At 40.5% G+C, this 25,497-nt stretch overlaps 1 protein-coding gene across 4 annotated transcripts in view; it reads right to left on the minus strand.

The window, feature by feature from the left end:
* PATE2 (prostate and testis expressed 2) overlaps nucleotides 1-25,497 on the minus strand; it is a 62,088-nt gene that overhangs the window by 21,019 nt on the left and 15,572 nt on the right. For 2 of the 4 annotated variants that reach the window (XR_007156246.1, XM_047877860.1), the window contains exons 4-6: nucleotides 15,684-15,707; nucleotides 15,197-15,337; nucleotides 14,689-14,879 (exon numbers count right to left, since the gene is read on the minus strand). The gene's annotated coding sequence lies outside the window, so the exon portion shown is untranslated. The remainder of the gene's footprint in view (nucleotides 1-14,688; nucleotides 14,880-15,196; nucleotides 15,338-15,683; nucleotides 15,708-25,497) is intronic. The other 2 variants (XM_047877861.1, XM_047877862.1) reach the window with 2 other exon arrangements.

Consider the following 25,497-nt stretch of genomic DNA (forward strand, 5'->3'; position numbering starts at 1 on the left):
TAAAAAGATTGAAATCATACCAAGTATCTTCTGACCACAAGGCTATGAAACCAGAAATCAGTAACAAGAAGAAACTGAGAAATCTACAAACATGTGGAAGTTAAATAACACATTCCAGAACAACCAATGGTTCAAAGAAATCAAAAGAAAAAATAAGATATATACATATACATATATATACATATATATATACATATATATATATATATATATATATATATATAGGGAGAGAGAGAGAGGGAAACAAAAGTGGAAATACATGGGAATGCAAGCTGGTGCAGCCAGTCTGGAAAACAGTATGGAAGTTCCTCAAAAAGCTAAAAATAGAACTACCCTACGACCCAGCAATTGCACTACTAGGTATTTATCCAAGGGATACAGGTGTGCTGTTTTGAAGGGACACGTGCACTCCAATGTTTATAGCAGCACATTGTATCAACAAGAGCCAAAGTATGGAAAGAGCCCAAATGTCCATCGATGGATGAATGTATAAAGAAGATGTGGTATATATATACAATGGAGTATTACTCGAGAATCAAAAAGAATGAAATCTTGCCATTTGCAACTATGTGGCTGGAACTGGAGGGTATTACACTAAGTGAAATTAGTCAGTCAGAGAAAGACAAAAATCATATGATTTCATTCATACAAGGACTTTAAGGGACAAAACAGATGAACATAAGGGAAGGGAAACAAAAATAATATAAAAACAGGGAGGGGGACAAAACAGAAGAGACTCATAAGTATGGAGAACAAGCTGGGGGTTACAGGAGGGGTTGTGGGAGGGGGGATGGGCTAAATGGGTAAGGGGCACTAAGGAATCTTCTCCTGAAATCACCGTTGCACTATATGCTAACTAATTTGGATGTAAATTTTTAAAATAAAATTTTAAAAAATCGAAACACAACATACCAAAACCTATGATATGCTACAAAAGCAGTTCTGAGAGGGAAGTTACAGCAATAAATGCATATATTCAGAAAATATATATCAAATAAACAACCTAACTTTATACCTGAAAGAACTAGAAAAACAAAACAAAATAAGCCACAGCTAGCAGAAGCAAGGAAATAGCAAAGATCAGAATAGAAATAAATAAAACAAAGACAAGAAAAACAATGTTAAAAATCAACAAAACTAAGATCTGCTTTTTCAAAAAAATAAACAAATTGACAAACCATTAGGTAGGCTAACTAAAAAGAGAGAGAGAGAGAGAGAGAGAGAAGATTCAAATTATAAAATCAGAAATGGAAGAGGAGACCTTACACTGATAACACAAAATAAGAATTATAAGAGACTACTAAGAGCAATCATATGTCAAGTAATTGATTAACCTAGGAGAAATGGATCACTTGCTAGAAACATACAACCTACCAAGACTGAATCAGGGAGAAATGAAAATCTGAATAGACCAATGATGAGTAAGGAGATTGAGTCACTAATCAAAATCCTTCCAACACAGAAAACTCCTGGATCAGATGGCTTCACCAGCAAATTCTATCAAACATTTAAAGAAGAATTAACATTCTTGCAGTTAGTGGGTTCGAGGCCTGCATCAGGTTTTGTGCTGAAAGCTCAGAGCCTGGAGCCTGCTTTGGATTCTGTGTCTCCCCTCTCTGTCTGCCCCTCCCCTGCTCACACTCTGTCTCTCTCTCTCTCAAAAATAAACAAACATTTGGGGTGCCTGGGTGGCTCAGTTGGTTAAGCTTCTGACTTCGGCTCAGGTCATGATCTCACGGTGTGTGAGTTCAAGCCCTGCCTGGGGCTCTGTGCTGACAGCTCAGAGCCTGGAGCCTGCTTGGGATTCTGTGTCTTCCTCTCTCTCTGCCCCTCCCCTGCTCATGCTCTGCCTCTCTCTCTGTCAAAAATAAATAAACATTAAAAAAAATTTTTTTTTTTTTTTAATTAAAAAAGGGGCACCTGGGTGGCTCAGTTGGTTGAGCGTCCGACTTCGGCTCAGGTCATGATCTCACAGTCCATGAGTTCAAGCCCCGCGTCGGACTCTGTGCTGACAGCTCAGAGCCTGGAGCCTGCTTCGGATTCTGTGTCCCCCTCTCTCTCTGCCCCTCCCCTGCTCATGCTCTGTCTCTCTCTCTGTCAAAAATAAATAAACATTAAAGAAAAATTTTAAAGAAGAATTAACATCAATGTTCATACTCTTTCAAAAAATTAAAAGGAGGGAACATTTCTAAATTCATTTTACAAGGCCAACATTATCCTGATCCCAAAGCCAAATAAAAACATTATTAAAAAACTATAGGCCAATATCCCTGGTAAATATAAAAATCTCAACAAAATATTAGCAAATTCAATGACATATTGAAAGGATTAATCACCGTGACCAAGGGGGATTTATGTCTGGGATCCGAGGATGGCTCAACATATGCACATCAATAAATCTGATATACCACATTGGTAGAATAAAAAATTAAAATCATATCATCATCTCAATAGATGCAGAAAAGCATTTGACAAAATATAACAACATTTCATGAGAATAAAATCATCAAAGAAATGGTTATAGGGGAAATATACCTCAACATAATAAAACCTATATATAACAAGCCCACATGGGGCGCCTGGGTGGTACAGTCGGTTAAGCGTCCGACTTCAGCCAGGTCACAATCTCGCGGTCCGGGAGTTCGAGCCCCGCGTCAGGCTCTGGGCTGATGGCTCAGAGCCTGGAGCCTGTTTCCGGTTCTGTGTCTCCCTCTCTCTTTGCCCCTCCCCCGTTCATGCTCTGTCTCTCTCTGTCCCCCAAAAAATAAATAAACGTTGAAAAAAAAAAAAGCCCACAGTTAACATTATACATACAATGAAAAGTTGAAAGCTTTTCCTCTAAGATCAGGAACATGACAAACGTGCTCACTCTCACCACTCTTATTCAAGATATACTGGAAGTCCTAATCATAGTAATTAGGCAAGAAAAATAAACAAAAGATGAGAAAGGAGGAAGCAAAATTGCCATTATTTGCAGATAATATGAACAACTCTGAAGATGTAACCAAAAAGCTACTGGAACTAAGCAACAAATTCAGGGGAATTGGCGGATATAAAATCAGCACAGAGAAATTAGTTGCATCTGTACAAAACATCTGAAAAAGAAATAAAGACAACTATTTCCTTCAAAATAGCATTCAAACAAACAAAAAAGTACTTGGAATAAATCTAAGGAATAAATTTAAGGAAGGAAGTGAAAATTCTATACAATGAAAACTACAAGACATTGATGAAAGAAATTAAAGAAGATACAAACAAATGGAAAGATATCCCATGTTCATAAATTGGAAGAATTAATATTGCTAAAATATCTATCCATATATGCAAAGCCATTTATAGATTCAACACAATTCCTATCAAAATTCCAACAGCATTTTTTACAGAAATAGAAAATCAATGCTAAAATTTGTATGTAACTACAAAAGACCCTGAGTAGAAAACCAGTCATGAGAAAGAGGAACAAAGCTAGAGGCATCACAATTCTTGATATCAAACTATACCACAAAGCTGTAAAAATTAAAGCAGTATGGTACTGGCATAAAAATAGAAGGATAGACCAAAAGAACAGAACAGAGAGCCCAGAACTAAACTCTTGCATTTATGGTCAATTGATATTTAACAAGGGAGTCAAGAACACTCAATGGAAAAAGGATAGTCTCTTCAACAAATAATGTTGGGGAAAGTGGATAACAAGATGAAAAAAGAAAAGAAAAGAAAGAAAGAAAGAAAGAAAGAAAGAAAGAAAGAAAGAAAGAAAAAGAAAGAAATAAAGAAAGAAATTGGACCCCTATCTTACACCATTCACAAATATTAATTTGAAATGTATTAAAGACTTAAACAAAAGATATAATACTGTAAACTCCTAGATGAAAACATAGGAAAGAAACTTCTTAACATTGGTCTTGGCAAAGATTTTTTTAGGTATGACACCAAAAGCACAAACAACGAAAGTAAAATTCAACAAGTGGGTTTCAATCAAATTAAAAGCTTCTACACAGCCAAACCCCCCCCCCCCAAAAAAAAAATGAAAAGATAACTTGCAAAATAGGAGATGATGTTTCCAAGCCATATATCAGATAATGGGTTAATATCCAAAATGTATAAAGAATTCATACAATTCAGTAACACTAAAACAACTTATGGCATTTATTGAGCACCTAATACATGCCAGGTAATTAATATAAGATCTAATTTCTTTCTTGCAACAACTCAGTAAAGAAGATGCTATCATTTTTGTTTCATAAATAAGGAAACTGGGGTTCTGAGATATTGAGAGTAGTTTAGGGCCATTTGGTGAGATAGTAAGTAACAGCACTGGGGTGATTCAAATTGGTATGTTTGGGCTCAAAACACATCACTCTCTCTATGAATCCAAAGGAAGAAAGAAAGAGAGAGAGAGAGAGAGAGAGAGAGAGAGAGAGAGAGAAAGGGAAAGAGAGAGGGAGAAAGGAGGAAAGAAAGAAAGAAAGAAAGAGAAATAGAGAAAGAAAGAAAGAGAGAAAGAAGGGAGAGAGAGAGAGAGACAGGGAGGGAAGAAGGAAGGAAGGAAGAAAAAAAGAAAGGAAGGAAGAGAGGGAGAGAGAAAGGAAAGGAAAAGAAAATCCAATTAAAAACGGGAAAAAGAATGAAATAGACATTTTTCCAAAGAAGACTTCCAATGGTCAACAGGTACATGAAAAGATACTCAACATTACTAATCGTCAAAAAAATGCAAATCTAAACCATAATGAGATATCACCTCACACCTGTTAAAATGGCTGTCATCAAGAAAAATAGAGATACATATTGTTGAGAATGTAGAGAAGAAAAGGAACTCTTGGACACTGTTGGTGGGAATGTAAATTGGTAAAGCTAGCATGGAAAACAGCACAGAGGTTCCTCAAAAATTTAAAGATAGAACTACATATGGTCCAGAAATTCCACTCGTGGTTATGCATCCAAAGGAAATGAAAACAGGATATCAAAGAGATATAAGCACTCCCATGTTTATTGCAGCATTATTTATAGTAGTCAAGCTGTGAAAACAACTTATACTCATCAACAGACTAATGGATAAATAAGAGATGTGATACCCACCCCCCACCATGGGAATATTGTTCAGCCATGATAAAGAAGGAAATTCTGCCACTTGGCGACAACAGGGATGAAATTTTATAGCATTTGAGATAAATTAGATAGAAAAAGCATATATGTGGAATCTAAAAAAGCCAAACTAGTAAGAACAGAGAGTAGAAGGGTGGTTACCAAGGTCTAGGGCATGGAAGAATTAAGGAAGTGTTGTTTAAGGGTACAAACTTGCAACCAGTAGATAAATAAGTCCAAGAGTTCTAATGCACAAAACAGTGATTATGGACAATACTGTATTATAAACTTCAATGTTGCTAAGTGACTAGATCTTACTTAATTGTTCCCACCACAAAAAAGAAATGATAATACTGTGACATAATAAAGGTGTTAGCTAATGTTTCAGCGGCAATTATATTGTAATATATCGATGTATCAAATTGACGCATTGTATACATTAAATTTATACAATGTTATGTATCAATTATATCTCAATAAAATTAAACATTAAAAAAAGTATTCTTGCAGATCAATTTGATAATGAAAAACTACCAAACAAAAAAATAGGCTAAAGACTTAAACAGATCATTTACTAAAAAGAATACCCATACAGTCAATAAGCATCTGAAAAATGTTGCTGATGAGACTGTAAATTGGTACTTTGAAATATATGGTAATCTTCTCAACCTCATTATTAGGTACATCCTATGATTTAGCAGGTCTACCCTATGTAGCGAAAAGAGTGACTGGTCCATCAAAAGATGTCTATAAGAATGTTCAGGGAGGAAACAGGCCAAGAGGGATGACAGAATTAGCATAAACCACACAATCTGGAGGCATAATTACAGCTCTAATCCCTCTGATTATAAAGACTTGTCTTTTTCCTGTATGTCACTGTGGGCAATTGGACAGGCTGTTTAGCCTGTCCAATTTCCCCAGAAAGTATTTCATTCTTTAATGGAAAGTAGCTCACTGGAGAGCCGATGTGTAATTTGGGGGGGGGGGGGGGGGGGGCGGGGGTCGTCACATTTCCCTTTCAATTCCCCTATGATAGGCCTCATTGTGACTAAAATGTTTGCATTTTAATCTTTAAAAACTGTAAAGAACTATTTAATAGTTTCATTGGCTGCTACTTTTCGAGAAAGCATTTCACTTAAAACCCTAACCTTCTTGAGCCCTTTAACCATTCCCAACCATGTTAGTCCTACATCATATTAGGAAATGGCTGTAATCGTTGTTTCTTGTGCCTTGAGAGCACTGGAGGCAGCTGTTTTGTTTCCTTTGAACAATAACCCACGTAGAATCAATTTTTTTTAATCAGCACGATTTTCCAAATGAAGGGGTTGCCATAAAGGGAAGAGCAGGAGGAAGAGAGCGGAGTGGTAGGAAGAGGTTCACGGCTGCTTTACTGGTGATAACTAGAAACAACCCAATTGTCCATCAACAGCAGAAAATATAAAATGTGGTATATTTATATAGTGTAACACTACACAGCAATATAAAGACTGAACTATTGCTATATGCAACATTACGGATAACTCCCAAAGGCATAGTGGTGAGCAAAAGAAGCCAGGCACAAAAGAGTACAGTTCATTTCATCTATACAGGTGCACTCATATGAAGTTTAAAAACAGGACAGAAATACCATGATAGAATTCAGAAGTGTAGTTACAGTTGAGGGTTATGATATAGGAAGGAACAGAGAAAGCACTACCTCAATAAAAAAAATTTTTTTTCTTCAACTGCCATTTAAATTTTCAAGGACATCTTTTCAAAAGTTGTCCCCTTCATCTGTTTATGTATTCATACCCTGCTGTTTTAATTACAGACCTTCGTAGTTGATTTCAACATTTGGAAAGGCTAGCCGTAGCGGTTTGTCTATTGCTTCTTTTGGTTTCATCAGGTATACACCTTGCATTTGCAAAAGAAAATACTTTTGCCTCTTCCTTTCAAATTCTAAGGCCTCTAATTGCTTTCTCTTGTCTAATTACATTGAGTAATTTTTTAATATTACATTCACTAACTGTAGAGGCAGAGGGCATGTATGCACACATGTGACTGAGGGAGGGGAAGAGGGCAAGGAAGAGAAAGAATCTTAAGCAGGCTCCACACCCAGTGGGGAGCCTGACAGGAGCTCAATCTCACAACCATGAGATCATGACCTAAGCCAAAATCAAGAGTCCTAGCTTAACTGCCTGAGCCACCCAGGTGCCCCTCCTTACTTCTTATTTTAGCATGAAACCATCTAATATTTCCCCCATCAAATAAACTACTGGCCTTCAGACTCAGGTATATATCACTTTATCATGTTAAAGACATTCATCAATGCCAATTTTGAGGTGTTTTTTTTTTTTTTTAATGTATGAACAGGTGTTGAATTTTGTGAAATGACTTCTTGTTATCTTTTGGGATGATCATCTGATTTTTCTGATATTTTTAACATGGAACCACTCTTGTATCCCTAGAATAAGACTCCCCTGGCCATAATGTGTGGTAAATTGCATCATCTGGACCTAATTAGTCATCTCTCCTTTTTTTTTTTTTTTTCAACGTTTATTTATTTATTTTTTTTTTGGGGGGGGGGACAGAGAGAGACAGAGCATGAACGGGGGAGGGGCAGAGAGAGAGGGAGACACAGAATCGGAAACAGGCTCCAGGCTCTGAGCCATCAGCCCAGAACCTGACGCGGGGCTCGAACTCACGGACCGCGAGATCGTGACCTGGCTGAAGTCGGACACTTAACCGACTGCGCCACCCAGGCGCCCCAGTCATCTCTCCTTTATGTCTCTGTCCTTTAACCTGCAAGTTCTCAAAGTCCTCCCACTGCCGGTGGGATTACCTGCCCAGTTTCCTGACTCTAGGCATGGCCTTGTAACTTGCTTTGGCCATTGGGGATGTTAGCAAACTTAATGGAAGCAGAGGTTCAAAATGGGCTTGGATCTTGCTCTTTATGCTTCTGCCATTGTCATGAATAAGGCGTGTCTAAGATTAGTCCTAGGGGGAAATGAGCATGTAGAGCAGAGCTGAGTCACCCTAGCCAAGGGTGACTAAATCAAAAAATTTCCAGATACCCCCTAGACATAGGAGTCTAGTTCATTGAGATTAGCAGAGCTACTCAGCTGAGCACATTGGGATTATCTGAATTCCTCAAACACAGGAAAATGATTGTTTATTGTTTTAAGCCACTCAGTCTTTGAATGGCTTGTTACTCAACAAAGATGAAATAATTCATTCTATATTATCCTTTTATCTGCCATTGAGATCTGCTTGCTAATACTTTGTCAAAGATTTTCAAATTGATGTTTATAAGTGAGATTTTTATAATGCTCTCTATTACATAATCTCATTTGGATTTGGAGATTAATATTATTTTAATAAAAAGAATAAGTCTCCTTTCCTTATCTATACTCTGAAATAGTTCTTTCTAAATTGTTTATTTATTTATTTATTTATTTATTTACTTGCTTGTTTATTTATTTTGAAAGAGAGCACATGTAAGCAGGGGAGACGGGCAGAGAGAGAATCCCAAGCAGGCCGCATGCGCAGTGCAGAGCCCAACACAGGGCTTGATCCCATGAACCATGAGATCATGACCTGAGTTGAAACCAAGAGTCAACTGACTGAGCCACCCAGGTGGCCAACCAGGTGTCACTATACTCTGAAATAGTTTAAATAGCATTGGGATCATCTAATTTTTAAAGATTTTTTTGGAATTCTTCTGTGAAACCATGTGGATCTAGTGCTTTTTTGGGAAATGACAAGAGCTCTTTTATAATTTTCTCTATTTTTTTTTTTTAAATAGAAATCAGTTTGTGTAGATTTTCTAATTCTGCTTGGGTCAGTTTGGTAAAAATTCTATTTTCCTAGAAAATTACTTATTTTAACTAGATGTTTATATTCATTTGCATAGGATTATACAAATGAGTTTCGAAACAATTTTTTTAAAATTTTGTTTAATGTTTATTTGTTTTTGAGAGGATAGAGCATGAATGGGGGAGAGACAGAAAGAGAGGAAGACACAGGATCTGAAACAGGCTTCAGGTTCTGAGCTGTTAGCAGAGAGCCCGACATGGGGCTCGAACCCACAAAGTGAGATCATGATCTGAGCTGAAGTCAGACACTTCAACGACTGAGCTACCAAGGTGCCCCATGAAACTTACATATTTTTAAAAATTTCCTTGTTTTGGATGTTTATTTCTCCTTTGCAATCTCTAATATTTGTATTTGTGCAGTCTTCTTTTTTTAAATTTTTTTAATGTTTATTCATTTTTGAAAGACAGAGAGAGAAGAGCACAAGCGGGGGGTGGGGTGGGGGGGGGGGAGACACAGAATCTGAAGCAGGTTCCAGGCTCTGAGCTGTTAGCACAGAGCCTGATGAGGGGCTCGAACTCACAAACCATGAGATCATGACCTGAGCCGAAGTCAGATGCTCAACCGACTGAGCCACCCAGGCGTCCTGTGCAGTTTTCTTTTTTAAGTAACAGGTTAACTTGTGAGTTGCTTATTTAGATAAAATTTTTAACTCATTTGTTGTACTTACTTCCTGTTTTCTACCTGTGGCAGACATATCCTAAGGAATAGGATGTATCCAGTGAGTCACAGCCTTGAATAGCCCTCTCCCCTTGAGCGTAAGCAGAACTTGTGTCTTGCTTCTAACCAATAGAATTACCAAAGGTGATGGAATATTATACATATTATTATGTTTCATTATATAATATAGCTTCAATCTTAGCAATTAGGAGAGAGACCTTTCCGCTGGCCTTGAAGAAGCAGTCATATTGTAAATTGACTTGGGAATAACCGTGTTGCAGAGAACTATGAATGGCCTCTTGGAACTGAAAGAGGCCCTAAGCAATAGCCAGAAAGAAAACCAGAACCTCAGTTCTACTACGACAAAGAGATAAATTCTTTTTTTTTTAAATATAATTTATTGTCAAGTTGGCTAAGATACAGTGTTCACAATGTGCTCTTGGTTTTGGGGATAGATTCCTGTGATTCATTGTTTACATACAACACCCAGCACTCAAACCAACAAGTGCCCTCCTCAATGCCCATCACCCATTTTCCCCTCTCCCCTGACCCCACCCCCCATCAACCCTCAATTTGTTCTCTGTATTTAAGAGTCTCTTATGGTTTGCCTCCCTCTCTCTCTGTAACTTCCCCCCACCTTTCCCTCACCCATGGTCTTCTGTTAAGTTTCTCAAGTTCCACATATGAGTGAAAACATATGATATCTGTCTTTCTCTCACTGATTTATTTCACTTAGCATAATACCCTCCAGTTCCATCCACGTTGTTGAAAATGGCAGGATTTTATTCTTTCTCATTGCCAAGTAGTATCCCATTGTGTATGTAAACCACATCTTCTTCATCCATTCATCAGTTGATGGACATTTAGGCTCTTTCCATAATTTGGCTATTGTTGAAAGCACTGCTATAAATATTGGGGTACATGTGCCCCTATGAATCAGCACTCCAGTATCCTTTGGATAAATTCCTAGTAGTGCTATCACTGGGTCATAGGGTAGTTCTATTTTTAATTTTTTGAGGAACCTCCATACTGTTTTTCAGAGTAGCTGCACCAGTTCGCATTCCCACCAACAGTGCAAGAGGATTCCCGTTTCTCCACATCCTCACCAGCATCTCTTGCTTCCTGAGTTAATTTTAGCCACTCTGACTGGTTTGAGGTGATATCTCAAGGCGGTTTTGATTTGTATTTCTTGATAATGAGTGATGTTGAGCATCTTTCGTGTGTCTGTGGGCCATCTGGATGTCTTCTTTGGAAAATGTCTATTCATGTCTTCTGCCCATTTCTTTGCTGGATTGTTTTTCTGGTGTTGAGTTTGGTAAATTCTTTATAGATTTTGGATACTAACCCTTTATCCAATATGTCATTTGCAAATATCTTCTCCCATTCCATCAGTTGTCTTTTAGTTTTGTTGATTGTTTCCTTTGCAGTGCAGAAGCTTTTTATCTTGATGAGGTCCCAATAGTTCATTTTTGCTTTTCTTACCCTTGCCTTCAGAGACTTGTTGAGCAAGAAATTGCTGTGCCTGAGGTCAAAGAGGTTGTTCCTGTTTTCTCCTCTAGGTTTTTATGGTTTCCTGTCTCACACTTAGGTCTTTCATCCATTTTGAATTTATTTTTGTGTACGGTGTAAGAAAGGGGTCTAGTTTTATTCTTCTGCATGTTGCTGTCCAGTTCTCCCAGCACCATTTGCTAAAGAGAATGTCTTTATTCCATTGGATATTCTTTCCTGTTTGTAAAAGGTTAGTTGGCCATACATTTGTGGGTCCAGTTCTGGGTTCTCTCTTCTATTCCATTGGTCTATGTGTCTGTTTTTGTGCCAATACCATACTGTCTTGATGATTACAGCTTTATAGTACAGGCTAAAGTCTGGGATTGTGATGCCTCCCGCTTTGGTTTTCTTTTTCAACATTACTTTGGCTTTTCGGGGTCTTTTCTGGTTCCATACAAATTTTGGGATTGTTTGTTCTAGCTTTAAGAAGAATGCAGGTGCAATTTTGATTGGGGTTGCATTGAATGTGTAGATTGCTTTGGGTGGTATTGACATTTGAACAATATTTATTCTTCCAATCCATGAGCATGCAGTTTTTTTCCATTTCATTGTATCTTCTTCAATTTCTTTCATAAGTTTTCTATAGTTTTCAGCATACAGATCTTTTACATCTTTGGTCAGGTTTATTCCTAGGTATTTTATGGTTCTTGGTGCAATCGTAAATGGGATGGATTTTCTTTCAGTTGCTTCATTATTGGTGTATAGAAATGCAACCCATTTCTGTACATTGATTTTGTGTCCTGCGACTCTGCTGAGTTCATGTGTCAGTTCTAGCAGCTTTTTGGTGGAGTCTTTCAGGTTTTCCATGTAGAGCATCATGTCATCTGCGAAAAGTGAAAGTTTGACTTCTTTGCCAATTTGGATGCCTTTTATTTCATTTTGTTGTCTGATTGCTGAGGCTAGGACTTCCAACACTATATTAAACAACAGTGGTGAGAGTGGACATCCCTGTTGTGTTCCTGATCTCAGGGGGAAAGCTCTCAGTTTTTCTCCATTAAGGATGATACTAGCTGTGGGCTTTTCATATATGGCTTTTATGATATTAAGGTATGTTCCTTCTATCCTGACTTTCTTGAGGGTTTTTATGAAGGATGCTGTATTTTGTCAAATGCTCTTTCTGCATCTATTGACAGGATCATATAGTTCTTATCCTTTCTTCTATTAATGTGATGCATCACATCGATTCATTTGTGAATATTGAACCAACCCTGCAGCCCAGACACACTACAAAGAGATGAATTCTACCAACAGGCCAAGAGTTTAGAAGTAGATTCTTCCTAAATTAAGTCTTCAAATGAGAACATGGCCTGGTCTACCCCTTGACTGCAGCCTTGTGAGATTCTGAGCTGAGGACCCAGCTAAGCTATGTCTGGACTTCTGACCTATAGAAACTGTGAGATAATGTGTGTGTTTAAGCCACTAAGTCTATGGCACAAAGCACAGAAAGTAACACAGCCATATGAAACAAATACACCACCTCTTAGATTTCTGTTTTTTTGTTTTTTTTTTTTTTCAACGTTTATTTATTTTTGGGACAGAGAGAGACAGAGCATGAACGGGGGAAGAGCAGAGAGAGAGGGAGACACAGAATCAGAAACAGGCTCCAGGCTCTGAGCCATCAGCCCAGAGCCCGACGCGGGGCTCGAACTCACGGACCGCAAGATCGTGACCTGGCTGAAGTCGGACGCTTAACCGACTGCGCCACCCAGGCGCCCCTTAGATTTCTGTTTTTACGTATTGATGGTTCTTTCTCTTTTCTATTTACTTTGTTCTTGGTCTGCTACTTTGAGTTGCATGTTTAATTAATTTCTTACTTTTAAAATTTTATGTGTATTTAATGCTATGAATTTTCCTCTGATAAATGCTATTGCTGTATTCCATAGTTTTTGATATATCATGTTTTCTGTTAAGAAATTCTGCATTTTTGTGTGTGCGTCCTGGATTTTCTTTTCAACATAAGAGTTGCTTAATAACATGTTTCTATATTTCCAGGCCAGTGACACAGGCCTATATTTCCAGGCGGTGACACATTTTTGGTCTTGTTTTCAGCTTCCACTTTATTGCGTGTGGTAAGTGAATATTGTTATATTATTTCTATTTCTTGGAATTTGAGTATTTCTTTGAGGACTTGCAAAGATTTCCCAAGTTTAGATATTTGAAAGAACTCATCAGACTTCATAGAACATACATATTCTCTAAGAACATACTTAGAGAGCATACTGAATACAGATTTTATTTAAAGACAAAGGATACAGTGCAGCAAAAAAAAGAGAGGGCAGACAAACTTTAGGGAAATCTGGGAGACATTCCATGTGCAAGCTCCCAGGACTCATCATTTACATACATACAGATTGCCCTCTGTCACTGGATTGAACAATCACAATTTATGTGAGGGATCTCAGCTTCAGGAGTACTTTAAACAGAAGTTCTTAATGAGGGTGCATGTGGTTGGTAGGGTGGGGTGTGGTTATAATGCCTCTCTGACCATGTGATCAAGCCATGTTGGGAAACAGTTTATTTATATCAGCAAATGACACTGGGAGTCACCGGGGGAGTTTCAGACTTTAAAGAGAACATCATAAATGTATTTTTGTCCTGGCCAAAAGTCCAAGCATCTACTGAGAAAAATATAGCCTTTTACAGTTCAGATGTAAATCAACTCTATCCTCCAAAGGGCTAATATATGTGACCAATCTTTGTGAATGTTCCGTGGGCACTCTATTATCTGAGTTCAGGATTAGATGTAGGTTTATAAGATCCACCTTAATAATGGTATTGTATATGTGTTTAATCTCCTTGCTAATTATTTACCCACATGTTCTGGTGATTAGCATGCATTTCTTTTTCTCATCATATCTCCTATAATTTCTATAGAAGAGTTGTTACCAAAAGTCATGGCTGTGGTATTGGCTGCCTCAATTTTAATAATTTATATCTTTATTGTAGATTAGTGGCTTTAATAACATGAAGTATATATTCTCTCTTTTGATGATCTGGAGCATAAAATATAGGCTCATGATCCATATTAATTTTTAATATATATTTTCCCATGCATTTATATTTGCACATTTTTAATTGCTTTGATTTGGCCATATTTCTGGAAGGCAGCTATGCTCACCACTATACCACCAACGCTGACTATTTGGCCATATTTCTGAACATCATAGAGTTGGATTTTGCTCTGTTTACCAAACTAAAATCTTTTTTTTAATTAATTTGGCTGATATGTTTAGTCAGTGCAGTCATGTTGTTTTATGGTGTGTGTGTTTGTGTGTATCTTTTCTACTTTATGGTCTGTTTCCATTTATACTATCTCTTTTTTTCTCTCTCTTTTTTGTTTGTTTGTTTGTTTGTTTGTTTATTTATGTAATCTCTACACACAATGTGGGTTTGAACTCATAACCAAAAATCCAGAGCCCCATGTTCTTCTGACTAAGCCAGCCCCTATATTATCTCTTTTTCTAGTTCAGGGGGAGAGTATTATTTAAGAAGATGTGTATTCCCATATAGTTTAAAAATCTTAAGCACATGTTTATCTTGATTTACCTCATGACTTTTCAGCCATCAAATCTATCCCTTTTCCAAATTTCACTGTAGTATCCATATTTATATTGCCATTATTACACAAGTCAGCATGATTGCAGCAAAATGTTTCTGCAGTAAGTCATGGTATATTTGGAACATTCCCTCTTCACAAGGATTACAAGACAGTTTTGTATATCGGTACAGATATCTCCCTAAAGAGAGAAGAAAAGTAAAGGTAATTGCCTTACTTAATCACACTGTTTCCCTGGCAATGATGGCTCTCAAAAATCTCATTGGTTTTCTGTAGCCACGGATGAGCCCCAAACTGTGCCTGCATCTCATCACGGTCTCTCTAGACAGGATCAGGCAAAAGACATCTGCCTCCCACACAGGCTCCACCCGAGGTCGGGGTATGGAGAATTCCATTTTCCCAGCCTCTCTCATGGTCCCTGTTCCCTCCACACCTTGACCTCAAGGAAGGTGGGCACCACTGGTAATTGTCTTGTGTCTCTCTCTCCCTCTCACTTACCTGTAATTTTATCATTATAGTAATAGTGATCTATGGTACAACTCCTGTTATATATCATTAGATTGAACTTCCAGCACTTTTTCAAGTGAGTGAGGCATTTGAATCCATCAAAGAAGTCACACTGATAGCAAAACCGTATCCCTAAAGAGAGAAAAGATTTAAAGCAGAGCTCTAGGGAAAGTAATTCTGCTACCTCTCCTGTCAGCATTTACACTGGTGAGGTACAGATGTCAAAGAAGGAAGTTGACACCCTTCCCAACTTCTGCCAGGGGTCCTTACTCCCCTGAGTGGGTGACAGCTATGACTCCAAGGATTCAAGACTCCTCTCCCCTTCACCAAAGTCTGGGGCCATAAAGAAGACATTAGAGCACTGAGTGCAGAGAGTGGAATATAGTCAGGGAGGGTAGAAAATCTGTGAAAAAATCAGGAATGTCCCCTCTCATTGTGCCATTATTTATCCAAAAACTGCAGACCAACTACACCATACCTTTTGATGTCAGGACTCTGTCTCCTATGAAGAGAAGAAGAAAAATTCTCTATCAGCCATTTTACAGTAGCTCAAAAGTCAAGTTGAGAAACCACCTCAGTTTCCTCCCCATATAGCCTCTCACCACCCATCACTGCCTCCCTCACAGGTTTTACCTTCATCCATGAAGAGCACTGTGAATATGCCCACCAGAAGCAACTGGAACATCCCGGGGCCCATTCCTAAGGTGGTCCCAGATAGACGTCCCAGCTTTATTTATTCCCATCACCTGCCCTCAGGCATCCCACTAGATCACATGATTTCAGATCAAGCCACCTGAATCCTCTCTACAACGTTCCCAGGAGACGGTACATCCTGTCTGCATTTGCATTTCTCCAGATACTTGGAACTCAGCCCACCCAGACAGCTCACTTCACTTTAGTAGATCTAGCATAAGGAACTGATTAACGTTGGTGTAGAATCTCTCTCCCTAGTACCTCTTCACTTCGCTTGTCGTTCTATTCGTTGGCCTACACGGAGCATGTCTAAGCCCACGTTCCAGAACAGCCTTTCACATGTAGCAAATCTGGGGGGCCCTGAGCCTTGCGAGGGAGTGGCTCAGTCCTTTTCAGGTACCAGAACCATCCAGACACTGGCCTCAGCATGACCTCCAGCGGTACTCCCTCCCTCCCAAAGTGAGTCGTCACTGCCATCAGGATACTCCAGATGTGGTCTGACCGCCCAGCATTAACACCACTCTGAGAGATGGATGGGGCAGCACAAGAAAGGGGGATGCAGAGGTGAAGATGATCAGTTTCCCTTCACTAATTTGTTCAAGGGAGACAAAGACCGGAAATGATTCCAGTGGGAGAGACGTACACTGGGGATTATGGGGAGAGAGGAAGACATATTTGGATTAGTCACTAGAAAGGGGACAGAGCGGGGAAGGGAGCAGGGTGGGATGGAAATGAGCTTTCCCATCAGTCCCCTGCCTTTGCCTCACTTCCTCCAGATGGTGCCACACATTTGTGCCTCCCTCCTTCATCTACTAAGTGTCACTTTATCACCGAGGCTTTCCAATATACACACATGTAAATAGGAAATATTTGTCCATACGTGCAAAACTCCCTTACCACGCTTGCCACGTCCCTTTCCCGTTTTCTCCGGCATGCTCAAGCCGCTTTGTCATTCTAAGACTTTCCTCATTTATGTTTTCTTGCCTCTTTCCCCTCTCAAGAACGAAAGCGCCCTGAATGCAAGATTTCCCTGTGTTGTGTTTGCTGCTTTCTCCTCAGCACTTGGATGCTTTGCAATTATCAGATAGGCAAGACTATCTGATGAAAAAGTGAATGCATCGTTGGTGTGGTTAACCTGAGACACGAGGGAACGGTGAAAAGCCCCTAGTACCAAGTTGTGGGATGACCTATGGTTGGTGGTCACCACAGAGAAGACAGGCGATGGCAATGGCAGATTCCCCTGTCTTGGGGACAGAGTGAGTGTGGGGCCCACTTATCTGAGTGGACTTATTCCCAGAGCCAGACACATGCTATTCCCAAGTACGATCCCTCACATAATCTTCGCCAGGAGGGTACTCCCTGTACATCTGGGATGGAGGCCCAAGGGTGCTACCTACCTGCTACGTGACCTTAAACAAGTTACTCATTTCTATGGGATCTGGGACCTCACAGGTGAAATCAAGGGCTGTCAGAGGTATATCAGCTGTAGTTATTAGGACTTAATAAATTCACATACGATAATGGTCAGTAAGACCCTACTTGGTGGCAAACATTCTTGATTTCTTTGACTTCTCTGAACAACCACATAGCTTAGAAATAATTGACCTCATCTTCAAGTGTGCTTGAAGCCCAAGTACACTTAGAGATGAAGTATTATTCCCCAGGGAACAAGGTTGGACCCGGTGAGCCATATCCTTCCACTACATCATGCTGTTTCTTTCCTTTACAATCTGAGAAGGGTTGTACATGATACGTATGAGATTCTGGTTCCTTGTTGTGAAAATTGTGACTTTATCAGTGTACCTGTCTTCCCTGTTGAATGTGAGGCCCAGAAATGGTGGGAGATTCAGGAGCCGGTGCCCTGGTAAATCCCTTTAAACGGGCTAACACCTGAGTTGCCTTCCAGACTCAGCCAGAAGCTTTGGCTAGCTGCTTAGCCTTTCAACACTTCTGTCCTCAGGATCTTAGTGTGTGCCTCCGACAGACCTTGCACACCCGTGGCCACCTCTCCCTCCCACAGAGAGAGAGGATGTGCTGTCCAGGCATTCTTTCCTCCCCGCCTCCATATCTGAGTCCCCAGAACTAGGTTCCCAGCCCTCCCCTGGGGCCTCTCCTGGGGCTGAGGGTCTGCACCTTCTCCCCTCCACCCCTGGCTCCTATTCAAAGCCTTTCCAGCCTGCTGCCCCTTCCTAGATGGGTGGTTGAAGGACTCGCTGTCCTGCTCTTTGCTGCTCCCGCCCTGCCCAGAGGCTCAACCTGTACCCACGTCCTATCTCTGCAGACAGAGGAGAAGGTAATGGACTTGAGGCCACATTTGGCTCCTTTGTAGTCAGCCCGTGGTTGGGCTCACTTTGTCCCTGCAGGAGGGCAGCGAAGGGGCAAAGGATACAGGGAAAAAGAAAATAAAAGCAGAACACCACCCCCACTCACACAGAGAAAGTTCCCTGCATAGAGCAATATGCCCTTCAACCATTTCTGCCAACCTCAGACAAGCACTTTCCCTGGCCCTGCTCAGCAGGGAACACACCTGAGGGTGGGATCATCTGGTCCCAGGTGAGTCCACGACAAGAGGGAGCCTTGCTTTATTACAGGACTCCATCTGAGCCCCACACACCCAGAAAAAAGGACACGTGTGACGGAGGTCCAGGCACGTTTCTCCTCCATGACCATTTCCCTTGCACGCAGTGCAAACCTGCCTCACTGCCGGGCCAGCAGGGGACATGGGGTCTGGCTGACTCGTTCTCCTGGCTGGCCCTTCACCCAGCCCTGCCTCAGAACCGCACTCCCTCTAGTAGCTGGACCCACCCCACATCACTGCCCGGCATGCCTGGGTCTCACTCCAGAAACCCTTGCCGTCCCCCCATACTCAACCCAAAGCAGCCCCACTTCCCTCCTTTCACTGTCCTTCAGACTTTCTCGCTGTGGGCAGGTACCGTTTTCCCCAGTGGGTCAAATGGAGGAGTTGGGCATGGAAGCAATAGAGCCCCATGTCTTTATTTTATGCCTAAGAAACAGGACTGAATTGCAATTTCACCGCAGTGTGAAGACAGAGGGAGATCGTGATCTGGGTGCTCTCAGCTGTCAGGTCAGGGATCATGTCTGATTGGTGCTAACAGAGCAAGAGACGGGAATTCAGGGTCAGACATGGATTCTGGGTCACCACTTCCCATCGATTCGGCTCCTATCACATGCCCTGCTTTGGAGCTTAACTCATCTAACCGACTTGACAGTGGATGGGTTGTGGGGAGGCCAGGAGTGACAATGGACTTCTTCAAGAGGACTCCTCCTCAAAAGCCCATATTTCCTGAGGCTTTTCTTACACTGAGTCAGCAGGATCTCAGTCTCTAAGGCAGTGAGGCTTTGCCCTGAAATCCTGTTCCATTGCCCCAGCCCACTGCCTAACACTCCCCTGTTCCAGTTGTTGCCCACCCCGTTTTGGAGTGATGAGTACGGGATGGAAGGCTGCTGCAAGCCACCCCTAACAGCAGTTCTCGCCCAACTTCCAGGACTGCGGTCACAGTAAATGCTCATGTGCTTTCTTTTTTTTTTTTTTTTTCTTTTTCAAAATGTAAGTTAAGTTCTGATTCGTTAACATATAGTGTAATATTGGTTTCAGGTGTAGAATTTAGTGATTCATCATTTACATATAATACCCAAGTGTCAACATAACAAGTGCCCTCCTTAATACCCATTACCTATTTAGTGTGCTTCCCTCTACAGGCTGCTAGGACATTGACCAGTCAGTCTGGAGAAGAGCGACTAGAAGTTATAGTGCTCCCGAGTTATTCTGCTCGGGAGCAGTATAACTTCTGCCTGTTCTCATCTACCCAAGAAAACCCTGGTGTGCAGGAGAGTGAGAATATTGACCTAGGTTCACACAAATTTGTTAGAAAGTTATACTGGGAAAACTTGGACCCACCACTGTGCAACATAACTCTATGAAATTCACTATTTCTATTTCCCAAGCAAAAGTGAATAGGATATTCTTTCATATATGCTCCCCCAATGCCAAAGCACAAGAACATAACTGAGGTAAGATAATGGAAGATTTGGGTGTGTGGGAATCTCAGGAATCACACACATCCCCCTAGCCTGAGTAGGTGTCAGATGCATCAGCCAACAGACTACTCTCAGAGGTCACCTGTCCAAAGAGGGCCATAGCCCACGGGCTGCAGCTGAGGCTCTAGCATGGCAAGGAGACAAACCTGGCAGTGGGGTTAGTGCAGGAGTGACCTGCTAAAGGTTAACTATCTTTAAGGCTTAGAGTCATCTTGTCTGGGAGTAAACAGGAAGAGAAGATCAAGAACAATTTCTTCTAGAATGGCCTTTGAAGTCAGAGACTCCGGTTCAGAACAGACTGGTTTCTCTCGGATGAGTGAGCAGCAAGAAAATTAAATGAATTCCAATTTACCAAAAACAAGGGGAGATCTGGAGTTCTAAAAGCCAGGGTGACCAAAAATTGAAGGAATATCTAAAGGATTGTGTAAAATCTCTAAATGAATCTCAACTGAAACGTTCTGGGGATGTTCTCCTTGTATCTCTTCCCCCATCTCCAAACCTCCCCTCTCATTGTGATTTTCTGAGCATCTCCAAGTGCTTTTCTAGATCCCAAAGTCCTAGGCACAAGTAGTTTCTTCTAGGAAAGGGCATAAAGAGCCTGGTTCAGGATTATCAGAAGGGACTCTGTTCCCAGACCAAGCCCAGAGTCAGGCACAGCTTCCAGGATTTTGAATGCTGAGTCAATTCTACCACTCTCCCCTTGCTTTCCCAAAGGCCTGACCCTGGGTCTCCCAGATCTCCCTATTTGCCCTTATTTTGTCTTTGAAAGATAAAATTCAACTCCTCAACCCTTCCCACAATGACTGACTGCATGAGAGCATCCAAGTCAGAGAAAGACTGAGCACAGAGGGGCATAATTCTTAAATGCTGCAATTATGGAATCTAAAATACCAAGCTTTGTGCAATGCTCACCTTCCAGGGTCTCACTCAGTGGTACCACTGCACCTTTGTTTCATCTCCTTGCCTGTACTTCCCTGACCTTTCTTTCTTGACAGGGACTTTTCTATGTAATATGTGTATTCCCACTGAAACCAGGGTGCAGCAAGGGTGAGGTTAACAATAGTTTCTTCTCTGCTTACCTGGCTGCCAAAGAGGAGGACTTCTGGACCACAAATTTTTCCTGTTACTACAAACAACACGTTCTGCCCTAGGGCACAGAGACCATTTAAGAATCAAAACTGCTTCTTCTTTGGACAGCCAAGCTCCATAAATTTAAAGCAGCTGCTTTAGAAGCTGTTGTTTGCATAAGAAAGGTCGATCGTCCCATAACCATTGTGAGTCACAAATTTTTATATAAATTGAAAAAGCAGCTCCTACATCTACCTTTTTGATTTGGGAGATGAGAGTGATGATCCATCGTTCTGTGTTCCCTCTTTGAAAGAGAATATCAAGAATATCCAGTCTTGGAACACCTGGGTAGCTAAGTCAGTTAAACATCTGACTTTGACTCAGGTCACGATCTCACAGTGTGAGAGTTTGAGCCCTGCATTGAACTCTCTGCTGTCAGCACAGAGCCCACTTCGGATCCTCGCTGTTCCTCCCCCCTTTGCCCCTCCCCTACTCTCTCTCTTTCAAAAATAAACAAACATTTTTTAAAAAGAATATCCAGTCTTAAAATGTGGTTCTAAAAACAGCAGTTTCAGGGTTTCAGCCAGGTCTTTTGGTAGCCATTGGTTGGCAATCGAGCACCAGATACTCTGTTGCTTGAAAAAGATAGTAAGATCCATGGCCTCGTTTTTCTGTTCATCAGGATGTGTGTGCATGTGTGTACATACATGTGCGTGTGCAGGTGCATGCATACCATTATTTTCCTGCTGAATGACTGAGAAGACTGGGGAAGAAATATACACCTCATGCTGATGAGCAGTCTTAAAGGGGAGGCAACTTGGCACAGAAACACCACCTAGGACTGGTTCCATGGGTGCAGAGACCCAAACCCCTCTTGAATGGCATGCCAGTGGTAAAGACCTCTGGACCACAGATTGCTTCTATCGTTCTCCTCTAGATTACAGAGGATCTTTTCCTTAAGTACAATCCCTATGGCTACCTGAATAATTCACTTTGGGGGAAAAAACTTGTAGATTATTATATGTCAGGATATATACTAGTGCAGAGAAAGTAGATCTGCTGCTGATGGCAGGAAGTAGGGCACCTGAGGATACCTGTTCTAAAGGGGGGGATTTATACTATGGAGGATTTAAGAAAGGTATGAACCTGAAGACAGACAACCATAGTCAGGAATTGGGTTGTGCCCATGAAGGCCCCACTGGTAACGGATTTTCCTTTGTGTTTGTGTTACATCCCTTGAACCATGAGAATAGGCATAGCCTGTGTACAGGTGAAAATTTTTGTTTCCCTTGTCAAACAATCCTTCTCAACTATCATAACATTCTAAAGTTTCAAACATCCATACACCCCTTTACTGTGGTATTACTAGGAATAAATGAATGGCACAGAAGTGCAGCCCCCCCACTTCTATTCCTCAGCTGAGCCATGAACCATGACAGCAGAATCTTCTCAGTTGAGCATTATGCTTCAGACCACCTGGGTTCGAATCCCCGGTCTGTCTTTTACTAATGATGCAATCATGCCCAAGTTGGTTAATGTTTCTGTGCCTTCCTTTTCTTATTAAGAAAGATAATTACACTAATTACAGTATAAATTCATACTAATAACTGTGTTAATTTAAAAAATAATTATATTAACCTCACAGGGATTTTGTGACAATGAAATTTGATGATGCATGTAAATAGTGTGTACTACAAGAAAATGCTCATTAGATGCTTATGATTATGATTAGTATAGCGACGCTTGAACAATGTGGAGGTTAGCAGCACCAACGCCCTGCTCAATCAAAAGTATGCATGTAACTTTGACTTCCCCAAAACTTAACTATTAATAACCTACTGTTGATTGAAAGCTTGACCAATACGCGTTTTGTATGTTACAAGCATTATACTGTATTCTTACAATAAAGTAAGCTGGAGAAAAGAAAATGTTATTAAGAAACTCATAAGCATCAACTGATGAATGGATAAAGAAATTGTCATTTATATACACAATGGAGTACTACATGGCAATGAGAAAGAACGAAATATGTCCCTTTGTAGCAATGTGGATGGAACTGGAGAGTGTGATGCTAAGTGAAATAAGCCATACAGAGAAAGACAGATACCATATGGTTTCACTCTTATGTGGATCCTGAGAAACTTAACAGAAACCCATGGAGGAGGGGAAGGAAAAAAAAAAAAGAGGTTAGAGTGGGAGAGAGCCAAAGCATAAGAGACTCTTAAAAACTGAGAACTGGGGCGCCTGGGTGGCGCAGTCGGTTAAGCATCCGACTTCAGCCAGGTCACGATCTCACAGTCTGTGAGTTCGAGCCCCGCGTCAGGCTCTGGGCTGATGGCTCAGAGCCTGGAGCCTGTTTCCGATTCTGTGTCTCCCTCTCTCTTTGCCCCTCCCCCGTTCATGCTCTGTCTCTCTCTGTCCCAAAAGTAAAAATAAAACGTTGAGAAAAAAAAAACAAAAACTGAGAACTGAGGGTTGATGGGGGGTGGGAGGGAGGGAAGGGTGGGTGATGGGTATTGAGGAAGGCACTTTTTGGGATGAGCACTGGGTGTTGTATGGAAACCAATTTGACAATAAATTTCATATATTGAAAAAAAAAAAAGAAACTCATAAGGAAGACAAAATACATTTATAGTACTATAGGAATACTTATTTTAAAAAGTCTGCATATAAGTGCAGTTCAAACCTATGTTGTTCAAGTGTCAACTATACAGCCAAAGAATTCCAGGAAGTGGCTAAGATGTAGCTGAATAAGAGTTCCGATGGAGGTGAAGCGAACGTGGAACATCAGCTACTGCATTTAACTGGCATAGAAGTGAATATGATAACACAAATCCCTTTTACTCTCAAATAAACTTGCAGTAGAAGCCCTCTGAAGGGGCATTTACAAGGAGCACAGACTCAAAGCCCAGAGAGATGTTTGAATCGCTCCTGGATCAAGCCACTGAAGTGGTCAGGCCTGAGGCAGAGGGGCAGCGGAGAGTGAGAGAAAGCCTCTGAGACCTGGATTAGACGCTGCCTATGATTTCAAAGCGACTGATGACAATCCTTTTTTTCTCTCCTGAAAATAACTTTTTTTTTTAATTTAAATTTTAGTTAATCAGCATACAGTGCAATATTGGTTTCATCACTTACATAAAACACTCAGTGCTCATCACAAGTGCCCTCCTAACACCCATCACCAATAGCCCTGGGGGAGCTTTTGGTCTTACAAATAGTTGCAGATATCGACATGTTCAATTTCTGACCACTTACCTGAGAGAGAAAAAAATTCCCTGTGTAGTTATTGAGGTTAGAGAAAAGGTAGAGGAGGCAGAGGAGAGGGCCACACAGCATAGCACTGGAGAAAGTAATGGCTGATGGTTTTGACAGTAAAATATTATTATGGAAATTTAGATGTCTCAAGAAGTGCTCTGATAATTTGTTAATTTGAGGAGAAAGAGAGAAGAGATATTACATTGACTTGGAGGAGAATATATAAGGCTTAGAGTTGACATCGCAGGCTTAAGCTTAGCTTTCTTTTTTATCTTATTTTTTTATTTTATTTTTTTCATCATGGTAAGTGTACTCTTCAATCCTATTCACCTATTTCACCCATCCCTCCACCCGCCTCCTCTCTGGCAACCATCAGTTGGTTCTCTATAGTTAAGAGTCTGTTTCTTGGTTTCTCTTTTTCCTTTGCATGTTTGTTTCTTAAATTCCATATGAGTGAGATCATATGGTATTTGTCTTTTTCTGACTTCTTTTGCTTAGCATTATATTCTATCCATGTCATCACAAATGACAAGATTCCATTCTCTTTTATGGCTGAATAATATGCCATTGTATACATGTGTATGTTGTGTACGTGTGTGTGTGTGTGTGTGTGTGTGTGTGTGTGTATACACCACATCCTCCTTATCCATTCATCAGTTGATGCATACTTAGGCTGCTTGCTTACCTTGGCTATTGTAAATAATGCTGCAATAAACATAGGGGTATGTATATCCTTTTGAATTAGCGTTTTTGTATTTTTTGGGTAAATACCCAGTAGTGCAATTACTGGATCATAGGGTATTTAAAATTTTGAGGAACCTCCATATGTTGTCTTCCACAGTGGCTGCACCAGTTTGCAAGAGGGTTCCTTTTTCTACACATCCTCACAAACACTTGTTGTTACTTGTGTTTTTTATTTTTACCATTCTAACAGATGTAAGATGATTATCTCTTTGCAGTTTTCATTTGCATTTCCCTCATGATGGATGATGCTCAGCATCTTTTCATGTGTCCACTGGCCATCTGTATATCTTCTTTGGACAAATGTCTGTTCATGTCTTCTGCCCATTTTTTAAATGGATTATTCATTTTGGGGGTATTGACTTGTATCAGTTCTTTATTTATTTTGGATACCAATCCTTTAGCAGATATGCCGTTTGCAAATATCTTCTCCCATTCAGTAGGTTGCCTTTTAGTTTTGTGGATTATTTACTTCA

Source organism: Prionailurus viverrinus, chromosome D1 (genome assembly GCF_022837055.1).
Source record: "Prionailurus viverrinus isolate Anna chromosome D1, UM_Priviv_1.0, whole genome shotgun sequence".
Taxonomy (NCBI): Eukaryota; Metazoa; Chordata; class Mammalia; order Carnivora; family Felidae; genus Prionailurus; species Prionailurus viverrinus.